Source organism: Protopterus annectens, chromosome 14.part0 (assembly GCF_019279795.1).
Source record: "Protopterus annectens isolate FY-2018-M chromosome 14.part0, PAN1.0, whole genome shotgun sequence".
Classification (NCBI taxonomy): Eukaryota; Metazoa; Chordata; order Ceratodontiformes; family Protopteridae; genus Protopterus; species Protopterus annectens.
The window spans coordinates 113,840,853-113,853,968 of record NC_056748.1 but is presented as its reverse complement, the minus strand read 5'-3'; positions in this window follow the sequence as shown (position 1 = coordinate 113,853,968).

Below are 13,116 nucleotides of genomic sequence, written 5' to 3'. Positions count from 1 at the left end.
GGTGGGCACGTACTTTTGGACAGTGTTTTCTTGCTCAGCTTGTCACGGAACTCTACTGTTGCACCCTTTACGGCAATTACCGGTTATCTTTTTGCCGTTTCGATTGACTGTTTTGCCGAATATTCTGTTTATATGCCTTATAAGTGGCTTTTACAATCAATGTATTTTGTGTAATTTGCGTTTAACCTTTGACATCAGTTTTGCTTATCTTTGAAAGAATTTGATTTTAAAGCTAAAGCGACATCTGATACTGAACAATTCCAATATATTGTATTACAAACAGTTTACTGTTGGTTTAGCTAGTCTTTGATACATATTGTCTTGTACTTAACAGCGTCTTGCTATCATTATAAGACTACTATTTTATCATCATATCAGTTTATTTACATATAGAGAAATCCCTTTCTTAACACAGCTGTCTACTCAGTCACTGCATTTATTTTTATAGTGATTACTCACTTTATTTTGTTATTGCTTTTTATTCAATAGTGACGAGATTTACAGTGAGCTATATGCTTTTTTTGAATTAATGTTTTTGAATTAATGTTCTATCATATAGAGAATTTTTGTTTAACCATTTTCTAGTGACAGCCTTATTGACTTACAGTTTGTAGTGGGGTTACATTATATAGTGAATTAACTGAATCAGTGTATTCCATTGTGTGAACATGGAACGTTTACTTCAGGAACACTTAGAAATTACAAACAAGCTTATTCAAGCGTTGCATGAACAGCGCAACAATCAGGCTAACGTTGATGAAATCCTGATTACTGACACACAGGAACAGTTACTCACTTTACACTCCACTCCCAACACAAGTATGCACAGACAAAGATCAGTAGATAGGCAACAACCCACACCACCGACAAGGACAAACCTTATTAGTAACCACAGAGAAGAACGTAATTGTGTCACTAACAATGGGCTTTTTATGTCCAACAACCCCACCGCTGGTTCTGTGGATTTGAAACAATACTTGTTACCTCCACTATTGAACAACTATGCAACCCCTTCCAGGGACATGGGATCCCTTAATTCTCAGTTGGCTGAATTTGAAAAGACACTAAAAGCCTTTAAATCCCTTCAAATGGACAACGCGTTTTTAGAACGCTCTCTTGAATTAAAACAAGTACCTAAGGGTTTGCGGATTTTCAAGCTACCCCATGGTTTTGAGGAAGGTACAGCTATGTTCAATGACCTTCTATCTCTTTTCGATAGAACAGGCTTTGAATTATTGAAACTTATTATACGTAATAATCGTGAGAAATTGAACACATTAAACGACAAGTTATGTCAGCTTGACAAAACGATCAAAACAGATCTTTTATTTGAGCACAACAAATTTAGACTAGACAACATATTTAAAGACATGGATAGGTATGTGACTAAGGGACTTGATATAAAAAACCACAAAATAGGGAGGGACACACATGATTACAGAAATAACACAGTCTACACACATTTCAAAGAATACAAGAATATGAAATATTACAAGGAACACAACAGGCACAACAGTCAAGATAATCACAATTTTACATCAGGTTATGTTCAAACTTACAGAAATAACACTAACAGTAACAATAACGAAGAATCACAACCAGTTTTTTTAGATCAACCGGTATTAAGGAGATCAGAAAGAATAAGGGAAAGACAGGGCAGTTACAAACATCCTCCCTTCAATCACTACAACAAAGGAGAACAGAGAATGAATCCTTGGCACAGACAGTAGATTTTCATTTAGTGTCATCTAATCAAGAATTGACAAATGATTTGATTACTCATCAAGATGTAGGTACTTGCTCAATCTCCACCTTTTCAGGCTTCAATTTATACAATTACGCAAAGAACAATTTCGGCAAGACTTATTTAGAATTGTTCAGTAAAGGTTTTAATTTTGTACCCTCTTTTTATTTGGACATTGGTAGTGTGTTGATCAATTTTAAACTATATACTAGAATGTTGAATTTAAAAATATTTTTTCGTCAGACAAATATCAATATTGACAATACATTTTTTACTCCCAAGCGTCACAGTACTTTCATCCCCCCCAACACTATTTGATTCAGATTTTTGAAAAACTTTGTGAAAACAGCTTCAGAAGAATTTTGAGTAAGAAATCAGTCAAGAATTACAACCTGACTTCAGCAGAACAATTTTGTCTAAAGGAACTCACCAAGTCAGATCAATACAGAATCATGAAGCCGGATAAAGGGGTATGAAGTCATTATGTTGAACATCGATTATTATGAAAGAATGACCAATTTACTTAATGATAATGATACATATGAAAAAGTTACTAAATATGAAGTCAACAAAGCATATAACAAAATTGACTGGCTGATTTAGGACTATTTGATAGACACTAGTATTGATCAAAACACTTTCAAATATTTATCAGTGGAATTCCCAATTACACCCTCAATTTTTGGGATCCCGAAAATTCACAAGGACATACGCCATCCCCCATTTAGACCAATTGTGTCTGCCAAAGGTTCCAAGACTGAAGCATTAGCAGCCTATATAGACTTTAAGTGTAAAAAAACTTTGAACAACACAGCACATATTTTAAGAGATTCTTGGCACTGTTTAGAATTGGTCAGTGATTTTTCAAAAAATTTTGATTTTAATCAAAAATTTTTCATGGCCACAGTTGATGTTGTCAATCTTTTTTCCGCTATTCCTCACGGCAAGGGGATGGAAATGTTTGAAGATTGTCTTAACAAATACAACAGATCTCTTTCTGCTGAAAATCGTTTACTTACTAGTATGCTTGAACTAGTTCTAGAAAACAATTTTGTGTTTTTTAACAACAACTATTACATACAAAAGAAAGGTTTTGCTATGGGGGCAAGATGTGCCCCCATTTATGCTAATTTAGTTTTGGCAGAATGGGAATCTGAACACATTTTCACAAGTCAGTTTTGGAAAAAGATTTTACTTTATTTACGTTACCTTGATGATATTTTAATTTTTGGGGGGGATCTATGGAGGAGTTTAACGATTTTATTACTTTTCTTGGTCAATCCACCAATTTTTTAAAATTTACTAGCCACATTTTCGAGAATTATGTGGAATTCTTGGACATCAAACTCATAGTAACTAACAACAAAATTGAATCAACTCTATTTAGGAAGAAAACGTATTCCAACTCGTTTTTACACTTCGACAGCTGTCATTCTTTTCATCAAAAAAAGAATTTGGTCAAAGGCCAAATGGTCAGACTGTCCAGACTAGTTAGTAATAATCAAGTGTTCAAACAGGAGTTGGAATTTCTTATGAATATGTTTTTTGATAGAGGTTATCCTCATGATTTAGTATCAAATATTAGTAAAGAGGTGTCATCTATGAGGTTGACTAAATATAAACCTATTATCAATGATGAAATTTTAGAAGGAACCACATCACAGGTCTCTACCTCCAGAAATGATGCATTTATTATTCCTTTTAACAATCAAGCACAAGAGATAGTTAATTGTGTTCATGAAGTCTGGACTAGTATTATAGACACGGACGATGAACTATCTGACATTTTAGGAATGGTACCCAAAATTACATTTAGCAAAGGCAAACATTTGAAAAACATTTTTGAGATTAATTACAATAGTGAACAATTGAGGCATTCTAGGATGAGTAAGTGTGGGTCATGCCATGTATGTCGATTTATTTACGATGGTCCTTACATTTCGATACACAATTATGGCAAAACACTGAAATGCCCTGGTCACTGTAATTGTAACACCAGTATGGTCGTGTATGTCACAACATGCACTGCATGTGAAGCATTTTACATAGGAAAAACCATTAGAAAACTTATAACATGTGTCATGGAACATCTTAGTGACATTAAAAGACATATATCTACTAACACTTTATTTAATCACACTACAACTTGTAACAATTTTAAGAGATTTTTGTTTTTTGTTATTGACAAGGTACCACTCAATAAACACAAAGGCGGAGACGACAAAATGTTATTAGAATCAAAAGAATGTTTATGGCAACTCAGGCTTAATGCCTGTAAACAGCCAGGTCTGAATGAACAAATTTCTATTTCTAGCATATTAAAACTAAGATCACAGCTTGTATGATTCCTGTTTTTTACTAAAAAATTTTTTTATACTAATATTTTATTGTTGTTTGAGTCCATGTTGGTCTTTGTTATTCACGACCACTGTCATTTTTCAAACATTTAGAAATTTAAAAAATTTTTTTAAACATTACCATACATACATTTTCAATACTATTGTATTTTTTACATTATTTTATGGCAACAATTTATTTTACTATGTAAATGCATATTTAATTAATATTTGTATTTATTATTATAGTATTGACATATTTATAGTATAATTTTTTATATATATATATATACATATATATATTTTTTATATATACATTTACAAACATATTAATTTATTCATTTCATACTGAGATAACTTTATACATTTTATCAAGTATTTTTACCAACACGCTACCTTTTTAGGTCCATTTATAAAGTTTAGAATATTTAGTATTTTATGTATACTATTGTATTTTTTACATTATTTTATGGCAACAATTTATTTTACTATGTAAATGCATATTTAATTAATATTTGTATTTATTATTATAGTATTGACATATTTATAGTATAATTTTTTATATATATATATATATACATATATATATTTTTTATATATACATTTACAAACATATTAATTTATTCATTTCATACTGAGATAACTTTATACATTTTATCAAGTATTTTTACCAACACGCTACCTTTTTAGGTCCATTTATAAAGTTTAGAATATTTAGTATTTTATGTATTTTACACATTTTTTAATTTAAGAAATTCTTATATTATATTAACGAGAGAGTTCAAAACAAACTGTATAATCACATTTGCTACACTGTAGCATTATTTCTAGTTCATTTAAGTCTTGCTTAAGTAACAATTGTCTTTTCTTTTAATCTTAATATGATGCTTTTGTAATTTTTCTATTATCAGTTAATTGACTGATTAACTGTTAATTGAATTATTTAAGGTTGTATATAAGGGATGACAAAGCCACTTACTTCGTACTCTGATGATGCCCCATGTGAGTGGGTGAAAGCGTTTAGTATCTTGAACTGTGGAGTTATTTTATCCTTTTCCGTTTGTGGTCTGGTACATGTTCAATAAAAAGTTTTTTTGTGAAGAAATTCCAGGACTCAAGGTTTGCTGACATTAGCTTACTGCTCTGCTCGACAGTGGCACAGGAAAATAATTTTCTTGGGTGGCACGAGCCAGGGTACCTTTTTGGCTGGGCTTGTATAGGCCCCAGGGCCGATATCCTAGTACCTACCTATGAACCTATATAATTTTAAAGCAAAACCTGTTACTCAAAGAGGTTGAAAGGTATGTTTAGAGTCACCAGTTCATCTATTGCATGATGTTGTGATGTGGGATGAAACTGGATTACATGGCGAAAACTCACCCAAACACAGGGAAGTGTGCAAATTCTGCACAGAAGATACCCCAGCCAGTAAATGAACCACAGAAGCATTCACTGTGAGTTAACAATACTACTCATTGCACCACTGAGCCACCCATATTCTGGAATAGTTATGGCCTAGAAAAACATAAAAATATATATTCCTACCTGCACTAATAACATTCTTGACTGGTTTTATAAATGTCATCACGATTCATCAGATTTTCTATTTTCCAGGTTTAATTTCCCCTTCTTTGTGATAATTGTGGAGACATTTTCAACAAGCATCAACTGATATTGGTTCTGCCTAGATGGAAGTTCCTGTCTAATGAACACATGTACAAAAAATTAATAATATTGATATTTTACCTCTTACTAGATTTGTAGTTGTTCTAAACAAAGGCTCTGTCTTCATTAAATAAATTGGTTTGACATGATAAGTAACTTCTAAAAATATACTACATGGTACAAACAAGATGTATTTAAATGGCCTTGATTTGGTCAAATGGTCGACATCTAGTCAAATGAACCACTCACTTAGGATGGTCAACTCTCTGTCCACTACAGGCCATATTTCTTTAACTATTCATATAGAATGTATACAATAATCAAAATGTGGAAACTTAAACTCACTCCTCAGCAATGCCTACATTTCAAATCATACATTCTCTGAAAACCAGATATACAAAACAAAAACAGATTGCAAAAGGAAGACATTTTCCCTTCGTGATTTTACAAAAAAATAATCACTAACAGACAAAATTTGTTTTATTGGTGATAGTGTTATAGAAAATTTTTTTCTAAGATATTGCACAGGGACAGGGTTATGGTTAGGTTCAGGGTTAGAGTAAGTTAGCTAGTAATGCTTGGAATGGGGCTAGGTCCCTTGCTCAGTTTTCCAATACCTGCTAAGCCTAACCCAGATAGCTGAGATGTAGCCATCTGCACTGTATGTGATCCAAGAGGTGACAGCGTGAACCCCTTCCCTTTGATGTATACCATCTTTTGAGATTGAGCTAGGGCCTCTGTGCCAAGACGGGTGTAGTCTTGTGCACCCTCATCCCACAGCAAATGAAATACCCTGTGGAATGCCTACCTAGAACTGCATCATTGTGAATTCTTATTGGAGAATTTTTTTGTCAATCGTGAAAAGAGCAGGAAATAAAAAGCAGCATTCAGTATTCTAAAAGTAGATGAATGAGAAATTTGTACAGCATCTTCAGATCACTGAAGAAAATGTGTAGCCAGGATGCAATGAGCTTTGGGAGCCTTGGTTTATAGCAAGGGGGACTACCAGTCTTTGTCCTCTGAGGAGAAGGTCTATATGACTCATTCTGTGGATGAGGTATGGCCAGTTCTGTAGATGCCCATAGAGGGAGATCCTGGTTAGCTAGAACATCAAACTGTGTTCAGCATGGGTAATATCTGCTTCTTGGCTTGGTATATAGCAGCAGTAATCACCACATTCTTCTTCTGCTGTGACAGTTGCATGATTTTGTAAGTTAAGTTGGCTGGCTCAATGCCATTCCAACCCATTTACTACATACTGTGTTTACATGCCTGCTTAAAGTGTATATGAGATGAGAAAGGCTGTAACATACTGTGTTCCATAATGGTATTTTTAATTGTATTTGTTGTCCCTTGGTGTGTTGCATGTGATTTAATTACTGTGACAATGCCTTAGACATTATTCTAGTCCATAAATCACAAACCACTTATGCTAGCTCACCACAACTCTAAACAAAATTTATACATTTGACAGTGTATTTATGACACCACACTATTAGAGTTATGAAATAATGGTTGTTGCCTCACAGCAAGCGGTTCTTTGGTCTGATTCTCATCTGGAGTGCTTCTGTACAGAGTCTGCATGTCCTCCGTGCATTCAGGTGGGTTTCCTCTGCATGGTCCCATTTTCTCCCACATTCCAAAGATGTGCGTCTGGGGCATTTCTCCCCAGGCCTCCACTGAAAATGGACTGTGTCCCAGTTGGACTTTCCCAAGCAAATGTTTAACTAACTAACTAACTAACTAACTAACTAACTAACTAACTAACTAACATAGACCGCTGAAGAGCAGATTGCAGTGAAATAGTATTAAAAGTATAAAAAGTGAGCTTAAATACTTACGTAAGAAAAAACGTTCAGTGTGCCCATTTGGAATGAAATGTAATTCAGTTCAATATAAGGCATAGTAGTCACAAATTTGCATCAGTGCTTACACATATGCATGCATGTACAGCATTTTCATTGAAGAGGCTTGCATACAAAAAATGGCATGTTGTATAACAGCAGGTCCTGACAGTGCATGCACTCATATGCAGACAGATGATAAATTATAATAACTCAGAGTCTGCTGTATATTTTGTGCACAAAGTCCTTATGGAAGTAATTATAGAAATATTTGCAACACACCACATGGAAAGGCAAACGTAGGGTAACATTACTAGCTGTTAGGATGGTGAAAAATGTGAGTATTATGAATTAGGTGGCTCTAACAGGCAAAATTGAAACAGTCGGATACACTGTGAGTCTTTAGAGTACATGTCATCAGCAGGAGACATTTAATGGATCTGGATCTGAATGTCTGAGGTGAAGATGGTAGTGCTGCAAGGTTATTCTTCATATATACTCTTCTCCAGGCATAACCTTTTTCATTTTCTTGCCAGTCAGAATAACATGCTGTGTGTTTTTTCAGTATCATGGATGGTCCAGATAACAGAAGTAACCTGGCAGCTTTCAGAGGGAATAAAGGCTCTGACCTGTTAAAAATCTGTTCCATGTAGTCAAGGGTACAAAGTTTTAGTATCATAGGAGCATAGGAGATTATTAGGCTGTTGACCCTGAGGTCATTTTAAGCCTAGCTATTTTATCCCAATGTAATACCATAGAAATGCTAGTCAATACCCAAGACTGCATTTAATATTTACTGTGTGATTCTTAGCTAATTACTTGAGCAGATCATGCTCTCAAGCTACACATAAAATAGACAAATGTTGTGCACAGTGGGCTTATCCAGCTAACAAATGTGTAAAAGCTTAAGAATTAAAGCTTATATCACCCTATGGTTCACTGCAACTACAGCTCAACAGTGTAATTGTATTTGTTTTTTTCATTGCAAGATTCACTGCTATTCAGTTCAGTGACAATCCAGGGGAGATCTGAGACTCCCTTTCTGTGTTAGATGCAGGATGTCTGCCTTTGCTGCATTTAGCGCAGCAGCATGTATAGGAACAGAACTACTGAAATCTATTTCCATTACTTTTGGATAAGATGTTAAACTGAGGCTCCTACTTCCAGAGTTGGTTGAAGCTCATATGGATGTAAGAGAATGCACTGCACTAACTGAAAAGAGTACGTGTCCTTTAATTAACACAACATAAAACATTATTTACATATTTACAAGTACATATCTACACATTCCTGTACAAGGACATCATTATTATTATTATTATTCTTATACAGTTCACCCCCGCTCCTTCTTCCACAACCATAATATCATTTTTCGAAATATTTCAGCCAAAATCCACTAAACAAAATGTCATTCTATAGTTTGTTCCAAATAATATATATTACATAAAATAAATGATCTAGTCTTCTTACATATTCTTTGTTCTTGTTTTTATAATATCCCATACATAATCATATTTATAACTATATTATGTATGTCATGATTATTCTCAAAAATGTTTTCTTCAGACAGCTATTTCCATACTCTAACTATTCTCTTACATTTCAAAAAACATACTCTGTTAGGTCTTCCTCGCCACAAAATAAACACACTCTTTCAACTTCCCTTTAAAATAGTATATTCCCCTTTACCAGTAAGATATTAATTATCAGTCCCCATAAGAAATCCTGACACTCTACAGTCTTAATACACCACTTGTTTTCTTAATTTAATACGACTTTTATCACTTCTTCTGTTAAAATATTCAATGGATTTACATAATAATACTCTTGGGAATTCAATAAGCACTGTGTAGGCTTCAGGTGAAGGCTACGTGGAGTTTAAGTATTAGCGAGATGAGCAGAAGCTATAATCACAGATTAATGCTGCCCCTTGCACTTATGAATACAAGTGACATTTCTTGTCAGAAAACCATGCAGAGCAACACGAATGCAAAACAAGATGCATACAAGTTTGCCAATGGATAAACCTGCTCATCAAGATTGAAAGGACAACCACAGTATCCACCAGGGTTAAAAATACTGCAATAACAGCAGTATTAACAGATTAAAGAAAAGTGTACTCATTGCAATGTACACTACAATTATCTTTAAAATTAAATCGTAGATAGTGGATCAACAACAACGGCAAATACAATGAAGCATAACACTAGGGAAGGAAAGGGGTTGGGAGGGTGGCCTAATGGTTAAGGTGTTTGCCTTGCAAACACAAGGTACAGGGTTTGAGTCTCACAAGGGATAATTGGCTAGGCTTACAATGGCTCCCAAAGGCAGCTAACCTGGTACTAACCTATGAACCAAAAGTGTGCTGATGAAAATGGGCACAGATATGAATGACAGGAATGAAGAAGAGGGCATTAACCTTCTTGGGTGGCATAACCCAGGGAACCTTGTTGGCTAGGCTTACTTAGGCCCTTGGGATGATAGCCTAGTACCTACTTATGAACCTATGATAAATATGGCAATGTACCCAAGATAGGATATGTCAATGTATGTACACTTCCAGAAAAAGTCTGTAGCATAACATTAAGCACACATGTAGACAGCACAGTATGTACTACTGTTTACAACTCCTGTGAGAGTATATTTATATAATCACACAGGATAGTATGTATGTGATGGTCATGAAAGGTTACATGTTAATGGAGATGAATGATAGTGATATAAACATTATTACTGACATGCTCACTGGAGAGGATATTTAGCAAGGATGGTATGTACAATGGGAGTATGTTAATACTGTGAAGATCTGCAAAATGATTTGCTTGAAGATGACTGAAATATTAGCATACCTATCAACCAATCATGGACACATAGCAACAGACCCATGGACAGCTGCAGACAGAAGAAGGCACAATCAGGGACTATTTTAAAATATTAACAGCATTATTCTGTGACATTGATAGAGTATGTGAATTTAAGTTGTTATACATAGTCTGTAGGAACAAACATGTACAACTGTAATGATTGTCAATAATCTATAAGAGGAATTCACCAACCCCTCCACAATAATGACCAATTTTTGGAAGGTTTAAGATGGACAGTGTTAAACCTTGAGTTGAAATAAATGGCAATCCTGACCAGCTGAGAGGTTTGCCTGAAACATAAGACACAAGCCACACCTGCAAGAATCAAAACCATGTCATCAATCTTGTCAATGAGCTGTACATTTACTGGGTGCACACAGAAAGCTGTATCGCACACGCATCCTGTAGAACACCTTGAAGGTAAGTCTATATTGTCAAATCCTAATGGGTATGCATTCCAAAGAATAGCTCTGTATGGCCGAGAAGATGTGTGTGCCCTCACTGTGCCATATGTAATACAATTGACTAAAGCATCCCAGGCTGATATAGTTATTGCCCATATGGATGACAACACTTACAAGTGACACACTGCTATGAGTGAATGCTCTACACACCACTGGGCATTGCATGCATTTACTACATGTAATATCAATGCATATTGTCTATTGTCTGTAGCATTTGCAATTGATGTGTGATTAAGATGTGATCTGTTATCATGAATGGTACAGCAGTATGTGAAACTGATGGCAATGCATCAACTATGGCCATGTACACAGAGCCTACAGCAGTGCAAAGTCTATTGGTAATGGTTAGGAAGCTGTCACTGTGATATTGTTCAAATACAAAGCTGTACATGGAGCACACTTGATAAGCACCTGTCAAATCTCAAGACATGCCACACAATCACTGTCCCTCTGACACTGCCAGTGAAAATGTTACACTGTCATGAAATCCTGACATGCATGCATGCATGTGTGGTCATGCAAACTTTCAAGTGGTAATACTGATGTGATATACTGGTATGTCCATGATGCTGAACAGTCACACTATAACTGTACCTAAGATAAAATTGGACTTTATAGGTGCATAGGAGAGTACTAGGATAATTTTCTAAGATCCCATAAAAGCTTAGCCATGTTTAACACACATTTCACAATTTTCAATAGCTACATGAACAATATTCATACAGGAATGAGCCTATGCTATGTTATCTAAGACCAACTGCCTCTGTCCGTGAGGAACAGGAGTGCAACACCAGGAGTACAATAATGATTAACCATCAACTGATCCGGGCTGCACTTAAAGAGGGTCAGAAAAGGTCTGTGCATTATGTGAATGGGAAGCTTGTTCCACAGAAGGGGTAGTATGTGAGACACATATCTATTTCTCCAACATAATATATTATGTCAAAGGCTAAGTTAATATCCTTGGAACAAGTGACCCTCATGTAATTTGCTTTATCAATGTGTAATATTTCCATCAGGGCCAGTTTGGATACTGCCATGTAGGCCAGATGCATATCAGCTCATAATATTCTCTAGAGGACAAAATAAAGTGGTAGGACTTTCAATCTTTCCATGTAAGACTCACTTTTTACACCCTGTAACTTCATTGTGCAAAAACACCGGTGTTGCTCCAGCTGTTGCAGATGCGTGGTCAGTTACATGCAAAAGGGTGCATTGTACTCAATTACTGTTGTGATGAGGGTCAAGTGCAATGGAATTATAATATTCTTTGACTTGTATGTTGCTCTACATAGAAGGGATTTGTCACCACTGTGGACACATAGTGGTCGAACTTAAAATTACTATCTACACAAGTACTCAGATCATGTAACACTGGGTCTACTCATAGGGGTGTGTTGTCTGCATTGTACTTACCTTGGTTATTTGCTTTCCAAAAGGGGATAGTTATGCTTTATTGGCCGTTTAGTGTATCTACATGGCTCTGGCATCAATAATTTATGTGCATTAATGCATTCTGCACAACAGAGTTAGTGGATACAAGGATTGTCCACAGTTTGCAGTCATCCACAAAGTTGGTCAGACAAATGCTGTCTAAGTTTGCTTTGACTTCTGGGAATTAAATACTGAACAGAAAAGAGCCTTCTACAGTACCCTGTGGTACTGCCCTGGTCACCAGCCTCTTGCTAGAGGTGAATTCACACACTTTGACAGTATGTGTCCTGGTGGTGAGCCATTTGGCTACCCGCTTGATGACATAGGGGTTTATGGCCGGTTGAAACATTTTCTCTGTAATATCTGAGTGTGGAATTATGTCAAATGCCTTATCCAGGTCAAGTTAGGCAGAATGCAAGTCTTTCCCTCATCCAAGGTCTTAGTGACCTTCTCTAAGAAGTCAATCAGATTTAACAGACATGATCTAGCTTTAAGGAATCAAAAATGGATTGGGTACACAGTTGGGAGATCACATACATTCTTGTTGATAAGGTCCATGATGATTCTTTCCATCGCCTTACAGATGAGGCTAGTCAGGCCTATATGTCTATAATTCCCTGTGCTGAGTGATGCTCCCCCCCCCTTTTCAGTCACTGCTGTCCACCATTCTGCCAAAACATAGCCTGTCTGGTGGCTGTGGTTAAGTAGGGATCCACTTGTATCTGCTAGGTAAGATTTTAAGTTATTTAAAAGGCAACATGGGAT